This window comes from Syngnathoides biaculeatus, chromosome 12 (genome assembly GCF_019802595.1).
Source record: "Syngnathoides biaculeatus isolate LvHL_M chromosome 12, ASM1980259v1, whole genome shotgun sequence".
NCBI classification, from domain to species: domain Eukaryota; kingdom Metazoa; phylum Chordata; class Actinopteri; order Syngnathiformes; family Syngnathidae; genus Syngnathoides; species Syngnathoides biaculeatus.
The window spans coordinates 10,629,094-10,642,517 of NC_084651.1; the positions used below are offsets into that span (position 1 = coordinate 10,629,094).

At 44.3% G+C, this 13,424-nt stretch overlaps 1 protein-coding gene across 7 annotated transcripts in view; it reads left to right on the forward strand.

Moving 5' to 3' along the window:
- The window catches only part of zmiz1a (zinc finger, MIZ-type containing 1a), a 215,071-nt gene that overhangs the window by 113,319 nt on the left and 88,328 nt on the right, over window positions 1-13,424 (forward strand). For all 7 annotated transcript variants that reach the window (XM_061836926.1, XM_061836929.1, XM_061836931.1 and 4 more), the window contains one exon: window positions 12,108-12,184. The gene's annotated coding sequence lies outside the window, so the exon portion shown is untranslated. The remainder of the gene's footprint in view (window positions 1-12,107; window positions 12,185-13,424) is intronic.

Sequence of the window (13,424 nt, forward strand, 5' to 3'; positions counted from 1 at the left end):
ATTATTTATTATTTAATTTAAATGTTATCTTTTATAGAGACTGTGTCTATAACGATGACTACCATTTTGGTAGACTGACGTCATCACTCCACAGTTTTGTGTGCGGCCATGTTTATGTTTTGGGAGCTGTGCAACTTGTCGTTTGCTAATAGATTGGTACCTTGAGATACGAGTGACATGACTTGGATTTCCATTTTTCCGAGATAAAAGCCGCCGAGCTGCCAATTTTCGGTTTTGACTTCAGAGCACAAACCTTAGATATGAGCACTGTATGGTGACGTGACTCAGCTCACTTCGCAACAAGCAGCAATTTGGCAGATAACGTGAATAGATAGCCTTCAAAAAAGAGGCTTCAAACTGTTTATTGCCACTCTCAAATGAAAGTTACTGCCAAAGAAGCACAAGATATTGACCATTACTTGTGTATTCAAAACAACTACATAGCCTCAGCTAGCTTCATGCTTACATACAATGGAAACACCATAGCTGCACGGGCTCACAATTAGTATTGTTGAGGTTATGGTGTTACCTCATAAATCAAGGATATTGGAACACAAAAGGTATTTGTACACGTGGCGCAACGGCATACAGTATATTGTTTAATATTATATTGTTCCAACATTGCATATGTACAAATAAAGCTGTTGTAGACTCGTTGAGTAAATGAATGCCCCCAACTTCTGTAGCTGGTAATTATTATTATTATTACCTACTAAGCTATTAACAACTTTTTACTGTGGTTCTTCTTATATAGAGTACGACAGAATTTAACGCAGTCATATATCAGTGCAATATCAGGCAAAATTTTGAGTAACCGTAAACGAGTCAGTGGTAGGCAGAAGAGTCCGTCGGTTGTGTGCAGAAGGAGGAACAAATGACATGAAATATTAAGGAAAAGAAGAGAGAATTTCCCGGCTCAACTCAGTCAATATGGGAGGTTCAGCGAGGCCGCGTGCAGCTTCGCAGCAGTTGATCAGAAAGCGCTCAAGCTGGGTTGAATATTCAATTTAGTTTATAATCTCACACTGTTCCAATTAGCCGGCGAGTTCATTTATTATGAGTAATAAAATGAGTAAAAGATTAGCACAGCTGTAGTTGGGACAATGTGTCCAAATGTTACTGTCTGTCTTTTGCATTCACATGAATCCATTTTTTTTCTTTTTTTACTTTAATTGTCTGCTTGCCATTGACTGTTTGATTGCAATCATGTGTTTCTGGAGTGCCGTCGCCTAGATCACAAACATGTGCTTGTGGCCAAGTGAGATGGTCACAGTGTGAGGTAATGGAATGTTTAAAAAGAGTAAGAGCATGCGTGAGGAGCAGACACTGGAATCCAAAGGGCTGAGGACATCGGCTTTTGAAGAAATATCCTTCGTCGAAAATCCAAATCGGTCCCAAGCCCCTTTTGCACTTTGTTTCAAAAGCAGATCCCTGACATATGCCACCCTTTTCCCGCTGGGTTGCTGTTCTGTATAAACGGTCCTGACACGGAATGGAGGGTGTGAAGTTTAACACCTGACACACATTTTCCCGCGTTGCCGTGCTGCAAACCCCTCAGGCAGCAAATTAGCCAATTCCGAGGATACACAGGCTGAAGGTACGCCGTTTAAGGATATTACGATATCAACAACGATCTGTTGTGTCACCAAACCAGTTAGTGACGCAGACGCATAAGTTTTTAATAGGTTGTCTGAATTCTTGTCAACAATACAGAGCAGTGGTGAGTGTGGTGAGGAAGTGAACAAACGGGTCCAAGCGGGGTGGAACAGTTGGCGCAAGGTGTCTGGTGTGTTATGTGACAAAAGAGTCTCCGCTAGGACGAAGGGCAAAGTTTATAAAACAGTGGTGAGGCCGGCCATGATGTACAGATTAGAGACGGTGGCCCTGAAGAGACAACAGGAAGCAGAACTGGAGGTGGCAGAAATGAAGATGTTGAGTTTCTCGCTCGGAGTGAGCAGGTTGGATAGGATTAGAAATGAGCTCATTAGAGGGACAGGCAAAGTCGGATGTTTTGGAGACAAGGTTGGAGAGAGCAGACTTCGATGGTTTGGACACGTCCAGAGGCCAGAGAGAGTGAGTATGTTGGTAGAAGGGTGCTCAGGATGGAGCTGCCAGGCAAAAGATTGAGAGGAAGACCAAAGAGAAGGTTGATGGATGTTGTGAGGGAGGACATGAGGACTGTGGGTGTTGGAGAGGAGGATGCATGAGATAGGCTTAGATGGAAAAAGGTGACACGCTGTGGCGACCCCTAACGGGACAAGTCGAAAGAAAAAGAAGAAGAAGGTCGTCTGAATTCTACTGCAACTCTTGTAGGCCGCAATCTAGTCAATTCCAGTAACACATGATGCGGTCAGCGGACACTTGGATTTTTGCAGCTGACAGTGCCAAAGTTACCCAGGTTGTGAGTATTCGATGTGTGGACAGTCTGATATTTTAATCTTGATAATGACACACATTAGCAGCAAATTAACCAATGCCAAGAATACCCAACTTGGAAGATATATGTAGTTGGCAGATATTACAATTTCTGCGGCAAACCGTTTAGGGTGCCAAGCAACAAATTTAAAACCCATAGATGAAGAAGTTGAGGCAGCAACCGAGCTAATGCTGAACATACCAAGCTTGTAGCCATGCAGTTGGTGGATATTCCCATTTTCTACCGCAACCCGTTTAGGCAGCAAACTAGACAAGTGACTTCGTTCTCAGTCGATAAATCAATAAATCATGCCCGTTCATGCAAGGGACCTCAACAATCAAGAAACAAGATGTCTTGCAAAATGCTTTTGCAAATAATTGCCCGGTGTGCGTACAACCCACAATGAATCAATGAGCTGACTTCCGATTCACATTCAAAACGCACGCGCTCACTAACACACACCCACAAAAACACCTACACACGCTCACGGCGACCCGGAGTGTGTTTTCCAAGAGACCTGAAAGTTTGTCACTGTACTGGTTTTCACTGTACGCCCGGCCTGCAATTTGGCGGGAACCATGGCAACATTAGTCCAACTTTAGATTGTGAGCTGCCAGCGTTGGTTTCCCCTGACAGCCTTGTAACCGCACACCCGTGTTTATGTTCTTTGGGTTAACACGGTTATCTCTGTACGTAACCTGAGCACTCCGCCTACACGGCCACTTGGCATAAGGATGTGTGTGTGTGTGTGTGTGTGTGTGTGTGTGTGTGATCTTGCAGCTGCAGGACTCTCTCTCTCTCTCTCTATCTCTCTCTCTCTCTCTCTCTCTCTCTCTCTCTCTCTCTCTCTCTCTCTCTCTATCTCTCTCTCTCTCTCTCTTCTCTCTCCTCTCTCTGCTTCTCTCTCTCTCTCTCTCTCTCTCTCTCTTGCTTCTCTCTCTCTCTCTCTGCTTCTCTCTCTCTCTCTCTCTGCTTCTCTCTCCTCTCTCTCTGCTTCTCTCTCTCTCTCTCTGCTTCTCTCTCTCTCTCTCTCTTGCTTCTCTCTCTCTCTCTCTCTGCTTCTCTCTTTTCAGAATGAGCTGCAGGGACTTGCCAGTATTTTCATTCCCTCCGGAGGCATTTCCGCACACTAACAAAGCCCGGCCCGTGCGATGAAACGTAGAGGAAGCAGCCTTTGTGAAGGAAGCACAGCTTTTTTTTTTTTTTTGGTTTTTGATGCGTGTGTGTGTGTGTGTGTGTGTGTGTGTGTAATGTTTGCACCACTGACCCCAGCCAACAGTTTGTTACATGCAAATTTACTTTAGAGCTCAAGTCAAGTTCGCTCCGGGCTTTTGTTTGCTCTGTAACACGAGGACAAGCCTCCTCTGTATGCCAGTCACAAGACAGAGTTACCTTCTGTTTGCCTCTAATTAACGGCTATGGCACTTAGCTTGTTGCTTAGCTTTTTCTTCGTCTTTTTTTTTAAACACGCCTTGTTAACCAGTGACCCTTCATAGTTGCACTTCCTTGTGCGGCGCTTGCCAGAAGGAAATGTGCTCAGCAAGCCCAGGTTGCAATCCTCCAGAGGGTCTGGTTCTGGTAAAGGGATTGAATTGAACCAATAACAGTAGAAAACTATTAAACGTTTTTACAACACTGTCAAACTACACCCATAAAAGTTGAACTCTTTATTTTCCCGTCCGTGATAAATAAATGGCACGTCGCAATCGCGTCCACATTGTTTATTTAAAGGCGCGTTTTTATAGGGTGGGTTGCTCGAATATTAACTTTTCTCCTCGCCGAGTGCCAGCCTTAAAGTTTAGTCGGTTTTGCGTAGAACAATGTTACGTGAGGCCTCGGGGCAGCTACCAAAAATGTTTTTAAATTGGGAGGACGACGCAATTTGGCAACCGCTGAGCCACCGAGGCCTGTCTACAGCCAAGGCCCAGTGACACACGCTCCTGCCCATAAACAGGGATTTGGCCTTCTGGAGAAAATAACCTTGATAATTACTGAGTGCGAATAGACCTGCCCGCTGCAGGAGGGAGGGAGCGACGGAGAGATGGAGAGGGAGACATAACCATTGGTGCATTCCTCCGTGCTGAGTCACGCTGGTGCCGAGTTTCCCCTCGGTGCGCCCGGGTGAAAAGGGCTGCCGGCGCCACGCTCGCCGCCTACGACATTTAGGAGGCTAACGAGAGCGCGGAACTCCACCTTGGCGGCGTCACCTGTGTAATCAATCAGTCATTCAGGTTCCAATGCTCTGTAAAAAATGCGGCACAAGTACAGGGGTAACTCTACTTATGAATTTCTCTAGTAACGAAAAATTCAGGTTACAGAATGCGTCCTTGGACAAATATTGTCTCTAGTTAAGTAGGAAAGTCAGGATACAAAAGGGAAAAAAAAAATAGGAGCTTGATTCGCACCCCCAAATTCCACCGGACGTAAACATCCTGCATCTTGGTTTGAAAGTGGCGCAATAGAGCCCTTCTCCCATTGGCTTTCACCGTAGCATCTTCTTGGCATCCCATTGGCTCAGAGGGACGTAAATTTTTACCCGAGAGGCTTTTCGTGTTCCTTGGACTCTAGCATGTGACAGCATGTGAAAGTGCTACTGGTAAAGTACAACTTTTTCATACTTATTTTTTCTCAGCTGTAGAACGTTTGCCTCTTCCTCCATCCCCCACAATGCCTTTTGCTTGTCACTCACCCTTCTCTTCACATAGTCGCCCAACGCCAAAGATAAATGAACAAAATTATTATTTTTTACATTATGTATATTGAATGTTTATTTTGGGCAGGGGGCATGGAACAGATTAGGCTATTTGCATGCAAAATGCGCTTCAACTTACGAAAAATTCACATTACAAAACAACTTCCGGAGCAAATAAATTTCGTAAGTAGAGGTACCTCTGTACAGTGGTGCGCGGTTTACAACGCCGTACCCATTTATTGTTTAGTGCCGAACGTTCTGTTTTGTTTTCGTGGCCTAGAAGTATTTTCACGCAAATACTGTAATGTTAAATTGAATTAAAGATGGAATCTACAATTTATTTTTGTGGGGAAAAAAAAAAAAGTTTCACCCAAGCCAATACTTGATGACAAAATGCTGGTTAAGCCTCTCGCACATCTAACATCTCGGTGTATTCTTGAGTCCATTTTTTTTTTCTAGTTAGCGAATCCCTCATTAATTTCCCGCATTGCCCCAGTTGGCACCGAAAATGATGAGTTTTCTGATCAAGAAATGCGCAGGGACAAAAAATATATGATGTTGCCTTTCTGTGGAATAAAATAGCCGTAGATTAATGACTTCAGAAATGAAAACAAAAATTGCCGCAAATGAACATCCACCTCTTTTCGAGGAGCCAGCAGCTGTGTGGGCGTCGACGTGGTCACATCGCACCTGTCGTCCTTCCTGATCTGTTTTTATTGCTCGGCTTGATCTCATTTCTTTTCACACGTCTACGTTTGCTTGCTAGTGACCCAGCGACGTGGTTTGCGTGAACTTTTGGCCCGTTGATTATAACGGAGCGTTGTAACGCCTGCCATGACACGGAGAGGTTCTCTCAGCCGGCTGCGCCGCGACTTCCTGAATCTCCCTACGGACATCGATCGTCGGTGGCATACAGCTTAAATCCGGACACGTGACACAAAAGGCAAGCTCGTGATGGGAAAATAGGAAGAAAAGCAGGACGACAGGCGATAAACATCTTCCATGTTTGCCTAAATTACCTTGAATTGTACGCTTTATTAATTTTCGAGATGAAAGATGCTGATCACGTTAATGATTTCTCACAATTATCAAGACTGAATTAACAAGGTAGAAAAAATAAAACCGCAATGCAATTTATTTCTATAAATTTTTGCAAATGTTGCAAATCGCAATGTCCCATCACCGGCGACTCATCTGCTCCGTCTGGGCTACCTTTGCAGCACGTTTGTGACCCCTTGCCCTAGATCGACACATTTAATTTAAAAACAATTTCATGACAGTAAATAATCTTAAAAGTAATGATTTATTTAAAATTTTTAAACAATTGATTTCTTTATTTTTAGAATTTTGTAGCCTCTAGAGTATTTGTCTTCTAAGTTAAAGTGAATCTAAATCAATTCTGTTCTCTGCAAACATCCCATTCTGCAACATTTTTCATTGTTCTTCCGTATTGGTTTCAAATCTGTCCTCGCCTGTGGGGAATTTGCATGTTCTCCCCGTGCCTCTGTGGGGTTTCCCCGGGTACTCCGGTTTCCTCACACATCCCAAAAAGAGCAAACACGGGAGGTGAATGCGAGTGCCAAAGCTCGTTTGTATATGTAAGTGGCCTGCGCTTGGCTGGCGACCAGTTCAGGGTGCTGGGACCCCGGTGAGGATAACAAAATGGCCGGATGTAGTAGCTATTGGAAAACGTGTCAGGCAGCAACATGGCGGGGGTTAGGGGTGTTCCTAATTTCGCTATGAATGTGTGTGAGAAAACCTCCTTCCTGAGCGTATATTGTATAAACCGCATTTAGACAAAAGTTGACACCAAAAAGTTTTTCAGACAATGACGTTAGACTGCATATGGACGTGAAATGGAAGCAAAAGTAGCCTCTCCCACTCTCCCTCATCACACCACAAGATCTCTTTTTCTTCATTCTTGGTTTGAACTGGCACGAGAACAGCAGCCGGTCCAGAACGTCTGCGCTTGGCCCGGCGCCTGTCTGTCTGTTTGCCTGTTATTTCACCAGAACTTGTTGAACTCGCTAAGGAAGGTCGTTCATTCTCGCCAGACGGGGTCCAAGCGGCCGTCACCGGCGGTCACTTGCTACCGCGAACTTTAACTTTGTTTGGGTGAGCGTGCTCTCGCCCCCCCTCTGAAGTTTGCAGAGTGTTTGAGAGCTTTTCGACAAACATTCGCGCCGGTTATGTGTGTAGCGCTTTGGCCCTGGACACAGTCAGTGAAATACTATATTGCCGAATTCATGTTAATAATTCGTCGTGGAATTTATTGTCAGTGAATTGAAGTCTTGAAGCAATCGAAGTAACAGACTGAACTACTTTGGTGCAATCCGCAGCAGTGCTGCTGATTCAGTTTCAGCTGGTTTGCTGTCTAAAGAAGTAACAACATGGAGGACATGGAAGGTAAAACAGCAGAATAAGTGTGCTTCAAAACCATCCACCATCCATCCAAAAATGTTGTGTTCTGTTTATCCTCACGCGGGTTCGGGGCCTGGTGAAGCCTATCCTAGGTGAGTGTGGGTGAAAAGGAGACCCCAAACTGCTCTCCAGCCAATCGCAGGGTACTAATAAACATTCACCTATGGGCAGTTTTAGACTATTCAGTTACTGCATGTTTTTGGGATGTGGGAGAACCTGAAGAAATCCCACGCAGGCACGGACGGAACATGCAAACGTCACAGAGGCGAGGCCTGGGATTTGGACCCCGGTCCTCAGAATTGTGAGGCAGATGTGCTAACCAGTCATTAAAGTTCTGCCGCCTCAAGCCCATAGAAAACAAAATCTGGACGCTCTTCGAACACACCGCACGTGGTCGATGGACGCCATGTTATGAAACCTGGGCTCTCAATCCTTCGGTTCTCTCATGTTGGCCTTAGTCAGTTTTTAGTTCATTTTTTTTCCCCAGAAATTTTCATTAATGGTATTTATGCGTGGGTGTACAAACTGGATGACATGATGGCGCCCACACTTGCCACTGTCCAGACTTAATTATTTTCTTTTTCCTCAAAAAGGTTGTGTGTCTTTCGGAGTCTCACAATGTGAGCGATGACCCAGTACCCCTCACTGTCCTGTCCTCTGCTCAGTCCCTCTGTGACACGCACCGTCAGGACACGCAAGACAGCCATGACTTCATCCTCATCCCCTCTCTCCCCTCATTTTGTATTTCTCCTCACCCCTCTGCGCTCTTCCCACTATGATTAGAAATCGTGTGGTTTTTTTTCTTCTTCTTCTTCTTCTTTCTGGGCATCTTCTGTAATGTCTGGAACCTCCTGTGTCCTTGGAAAGACGCCTAATAAGCTCCGACACACACCGCTGTCTGTACGCTCCGTAGGCCTATTCTCCAGCGTCAGCCAGCACACACTCGACTAAACAAAGACTACCCGCCAAACACACACACACAACACACACACACACACACACACACACACACACACACACACTCACAGGCATGCAACACCATCCTAGCGTGCTAATAGACCCGCACACCAGCCCCCCGAGGACGACGTCGACGCTAGCTCGCTAGCGCTGACCTTCCGCGTGCCAATCACAACAAATCTGCTCCTGCCGTTTGAACGCAGCGAAAGAAAACGGGGCGCAAATTGAAAGCAGAAATCCCCCCGTGGTGTGAGACAAGATGAGTCTTGGAATAAATTATTTAGACGCCAGCCTCTCATTTTCCCGTCTTCTGCTATGTTTAATGGCATCTGCGATGACGCCCAGTGGAGCTTAATCCGCGTGTAACGCGCGTGTGCGTTTGTATGCGTGTGGCCCGCTCACCTCACTTCTCATGCATCCCGTCATGTTGCGTGATGCCGGAACAAAAACGTGACGGGGGGAATCGGTTTCTTCTTTTTCTTCTCGACTTGTAAATAAACAACTAAGCCAATCAATGCCTCTCATTTGTTGCCTCTCTGATGGTATCTGCAGAGGCTCTGCCAGGGTGCCAAAAGCTCTCGGCATCCATGTTTCTTCGCCATCAGAGTACGCAAAGCGCGCCACGCCGAGCCTCATGTTTCATTAGCGGGGATCAGTAAACAACCGCCTGGCTCTCCGAGCTCATTTACATTCAAGTGAACCCACGCTATTCACGTGGAATTGGGGCCCGAGCCCTGATGCGAATAGCAGGAAAATGTAAACAATTGACACCCCCCCCCCCCAAAAAAAAAAAAAGTGTTTTCTTTTTGGTTATTTGTCTCTATGTGTGCTGCTGTTGGCTGGCGACCACTCCAGGGTGTACAGTACCTCACCTGATGCCCAAAGTCAGATGGGATAGAGCCCTAGCGTTAGAGAGAATGGATGGATGTATGAACACAGAGCAGGTGTGACTGCGAAGGAAATGCTAGCAGTGGATTTTGTTGCGTGTGTGTTTGATAGATAGAGAGAGAGTGCACACGTTTAGGCCTGTGCGTGTAAGCGTCAAGTATTGTTTGCATTGTAAATATTGCAAAGTGTGTTCACGTGATGAGAGGTATTGGAGGTTGCTTTCCCTGATAAATAAATAAATTCACAATTAGTTTTGCAAGATTTCCAACCATCCAAGCCTTGAAAAATTGCTTTCCAGGTGTAATGCTGTAATTTTAGTGTTACGTTTTCAAGGTCAGAAAGGTTTATATATAAATGCACAAAATGAACAAATGCGTTACATCAGCAACCATTATAAGGTTTATATCACAATTGCGCTAAATTATCCATCCAACCATCCATTTTTCTTACCTGCTTATCCTCACAAAGGAGTGCTGGAGCCTATCCCAGCTGTTAACGGGCAGGAGGCGGGGTACACCCTGAACTGGTTGCCAGCCAATCGCAGGACAGATTGAGACAAACAGCCACACTCACAATCAAAGCAATTTAGAGTGTCCAATTATTGTTGCATGTTTTTGGGATGTGAGAGGAAACCGGAGTGCCCGGAGAAAACCCACACAGCCACGGGAGAACATGCAAACTCCACACAGACGGAGCCGGGATTAAACCGAGGTCCTCAGAACTGTGAGGCCAACGGTTTACCAGCTGCCCCACCGTGCCTCCGTGCTAAATTATCAGTAGTTGTAATGACCAAAATGTTTTTAAATGCAACTGCAATGGTTTTAATATCAGTAAAGAGGAAGTCTGATGATATTTTCGATACTAAAATATAATCATTATTGTTGTTCCAAAAGTTTTACGTTGTGGTTGTTTACTTTGTTTTTGCAGTTGAATGTTTGATTTCTATGTCATATTTGGGCACACTGTAAATAAATTTTTTTTGAAATTCCTCATTCCTCTTCAAATTTGTAAAATGTCGACTGACCAAGTGCCACGTGAAACTACTGAATGATGGTGGAAGCTCTTTTCATGTTTTTGAAAGGTAGTCTTATACTTTTTTTTAGGGTTAGATAACCTGCCTATGTAATGTTTATTTATACACTATATATAACGCTTGAAATTTTGCTCTGTAGAAACACAGGCCTCATTGCAGAATTGTGATACATTTTAAAATATATAGCCGTTTACTTTTATAAATATTTCTTGGTTTCTATGATGAAAACGTTCATGCCACAAAATAGGTGTCCACGGTTTATGACATTTTGAGGTTCTGCATGGCACTCAATGAAATAAAAGAACATGCAAACTCCACACAGGAAGGCCATGAGAGTGATTTGAGCCCAGAACGTCTAAACTGTGACGAAGACGCGCAAATCACTAGTCCACTGTGCTCCCCTCATTCGTTCCATTTATTGAAAAATTGTCATACATCTTACTGTGGGGTTTTTGGGCAGAATTCTGGAGGGGTGAGAGGATGCCTGAGGACTGGAAGAAAAGCGTTCTGGTCGCCAGTTCTAAGAACAAGGAGACAATTTGCAGAGTTGCGGGATTGATGAGCATCAAAAACAAAAACAACAAACACTAAAACAATATTCAACATTCTTCATATTTCTGGGTCACAGGGTAAGATGGCAAGATGAGACAAAAATAAAAAAATTGAAATCTCCTAAAGGCATGTGGGAAAATGTGTTTTGCTCCGATGAAACCAAGCTTGAAAAAGTTTTGAAACAATTTATCCTGCTCTCTTTCTGTTTTTTAATAACACAAACAGGATGTTTAGCCTTTTTGTATCAACTGTACACTTCGAGTAGTCTCCTTGAGGCAGAAGACTTACTAGTTTCAAATCAAGTGCCTTTGTGCGAGCGTGCCTGCTCATTCCTCCGGAACGAGTGATCATTTCCCAACAGTAATTGTCAGTACTTACTGTATTATTATCCTTAATTAGGAGCTTTATCTTGCCGTAACAATAATGGGCCAAAGCGCAAACAGGAGCGTTGTCTCCGTGACGGTTCAGTGGCTAACGCTAAGTGTGTAAACACGGCCAAAGCACCTAAATGCGAACACAATGGCACAGAAAGGGTTCCGAATGAGCGCGCCACTGTCTCTCTCTGCTTTAGTGGCCTGTCCGTATCTCATGCACGAGTGTGAAATTACAGTATCAGATCATATTTGCTTAATTAAAAGGCATATGACTAATTACATTGGACTCAAGCATTAGTTGAGGGGTGGGGCGAATAAAGCACAGAGGCGTATTTAGCGCTTAAGTATAATTAAATGTGGGGCAAACTGTAGTGTGTGAAGATACAGTATTTTAAGTCGTCCTGGCGGACTGCGCAGACTGACGAGATATTAACAATAAAGACGAGAAGTTTGTTCCGTTCACCGAGTGGAAATGATGAAAGCCGGCAGACTTAACTGACAGCTGCTTTGGCAATTCGACGACACCAGGAAAAAAAAACCCACTTGCATTTGTCGTTTCAAGTGTTTTAAGTGTGATATTTGTCAGGGATTAGATGCGCACGTTGTCGGGCCTTGTTACACGCCTCCAATCTGTCAGAGGCGCGACAGGGGCGCTTTATTACATCTCGATAAACGACGCCACCTCCAGTCTTTTTTGCCTATCGCCGAAGCGCACGTTGTGTTTTGTCTCACGCCTTGACGCGCCGTCTCTCTTGTGGCTTTGTCTGGTTTCAGAAGCGGGCCTGAGATCGATGAGGATTAAGGCACGGATTGTGTCAAAAGTGAAACACGGCGAACGCCCTCCTCCGCTGGTAAGCATCTTGATTTAACACCTATGTTTGGGCGCCGCCAAATTGAGAGCTGGAGTTTTGCCAGCGAGGAAAAAGACCCGCGCACTCGCGTACGTGTGTTGTCCTTGGATTGAAGAACTCGGTAATAGTGCGCGCTTGTAAAGACTGTGAAGGGTCCTTATTGAATGGAAAAAAACAGAGTCCAAAATAACACACACATGTTGATTTTACCTTAACCTCTTGTTTTGCTTTACTTCAGTAGGCTGCAGTATAATTCGCCACAGTCTCCACTTTGCTGCGGCAGCCATCTTGTCCCGTCACATTACATTTGTCTTTTCAGCACATGACACATTTACATGTTATACAAATATAACTTAGCCTTATCTGTGGAAACTGCAGTGTTATACTCCGCAGTCTCTACTCATATAAACAGAACATTTGTCTCCTTACTGTACGGAACATATAATTTACATACTGTATATTGCTTGACAAAATACACTTGTTGCCGAGCGTTTGGCCAGTATGCCGCTGCACTATTCTCCAGAGTATCCAATTTTCTTGCTAACCTCAGTCTCTTCGCACATAAAAATTACCTCTTTGCCTCATGGAACACACTGTACATGTGTACAGTATCATTCTAGAAATTATAACTGGCTCATGTTAGAGTAACGTGTCGCTGGGCCGTCATTCTATAAGCGCGAGTATCATATTCCACAGTCTACTTGGCTACGTCGACCCTCGGTCTATAACATAAAATTTGTCTCATGTTGTATGGGACATGAACATCATGAACTACTAGAAATGATTAAAAACAACCAACTAAACTAATGTTACTTTACAACTACTTACTACTACTACTTTACTACTCCACTTTTTTGCCACGCCCCTTTCGCTTCTCACATAAATGGACCTTTCCGACTGGCGATCTTAAGCTACATTTACCATGTCCCACAAGCTACCAAAATGGCGACCAAACATTACAGGTTTGAAGTCAATTCTCTATCGCGTATTCCAGATAATATTGGGGTATGTTTTTTGCCAAATACGTCAGACTTGTCCAAGAGAGTTCTACAGAGACGTCTCAAGATTTTGGACGGAGCAGGACGCAATGTCAGAGTTACAGCGAAACGTTGGCGATCGATGCAAAAAAAAAAAAAGTTTGACGCATCACAAACTTCATCTTGAAATCCAATAGTATAAAATAGTGGAATTGTACTGCACATGTAAAGCAGGGTGAGTACTTTTTACCTTGAAAGATCAC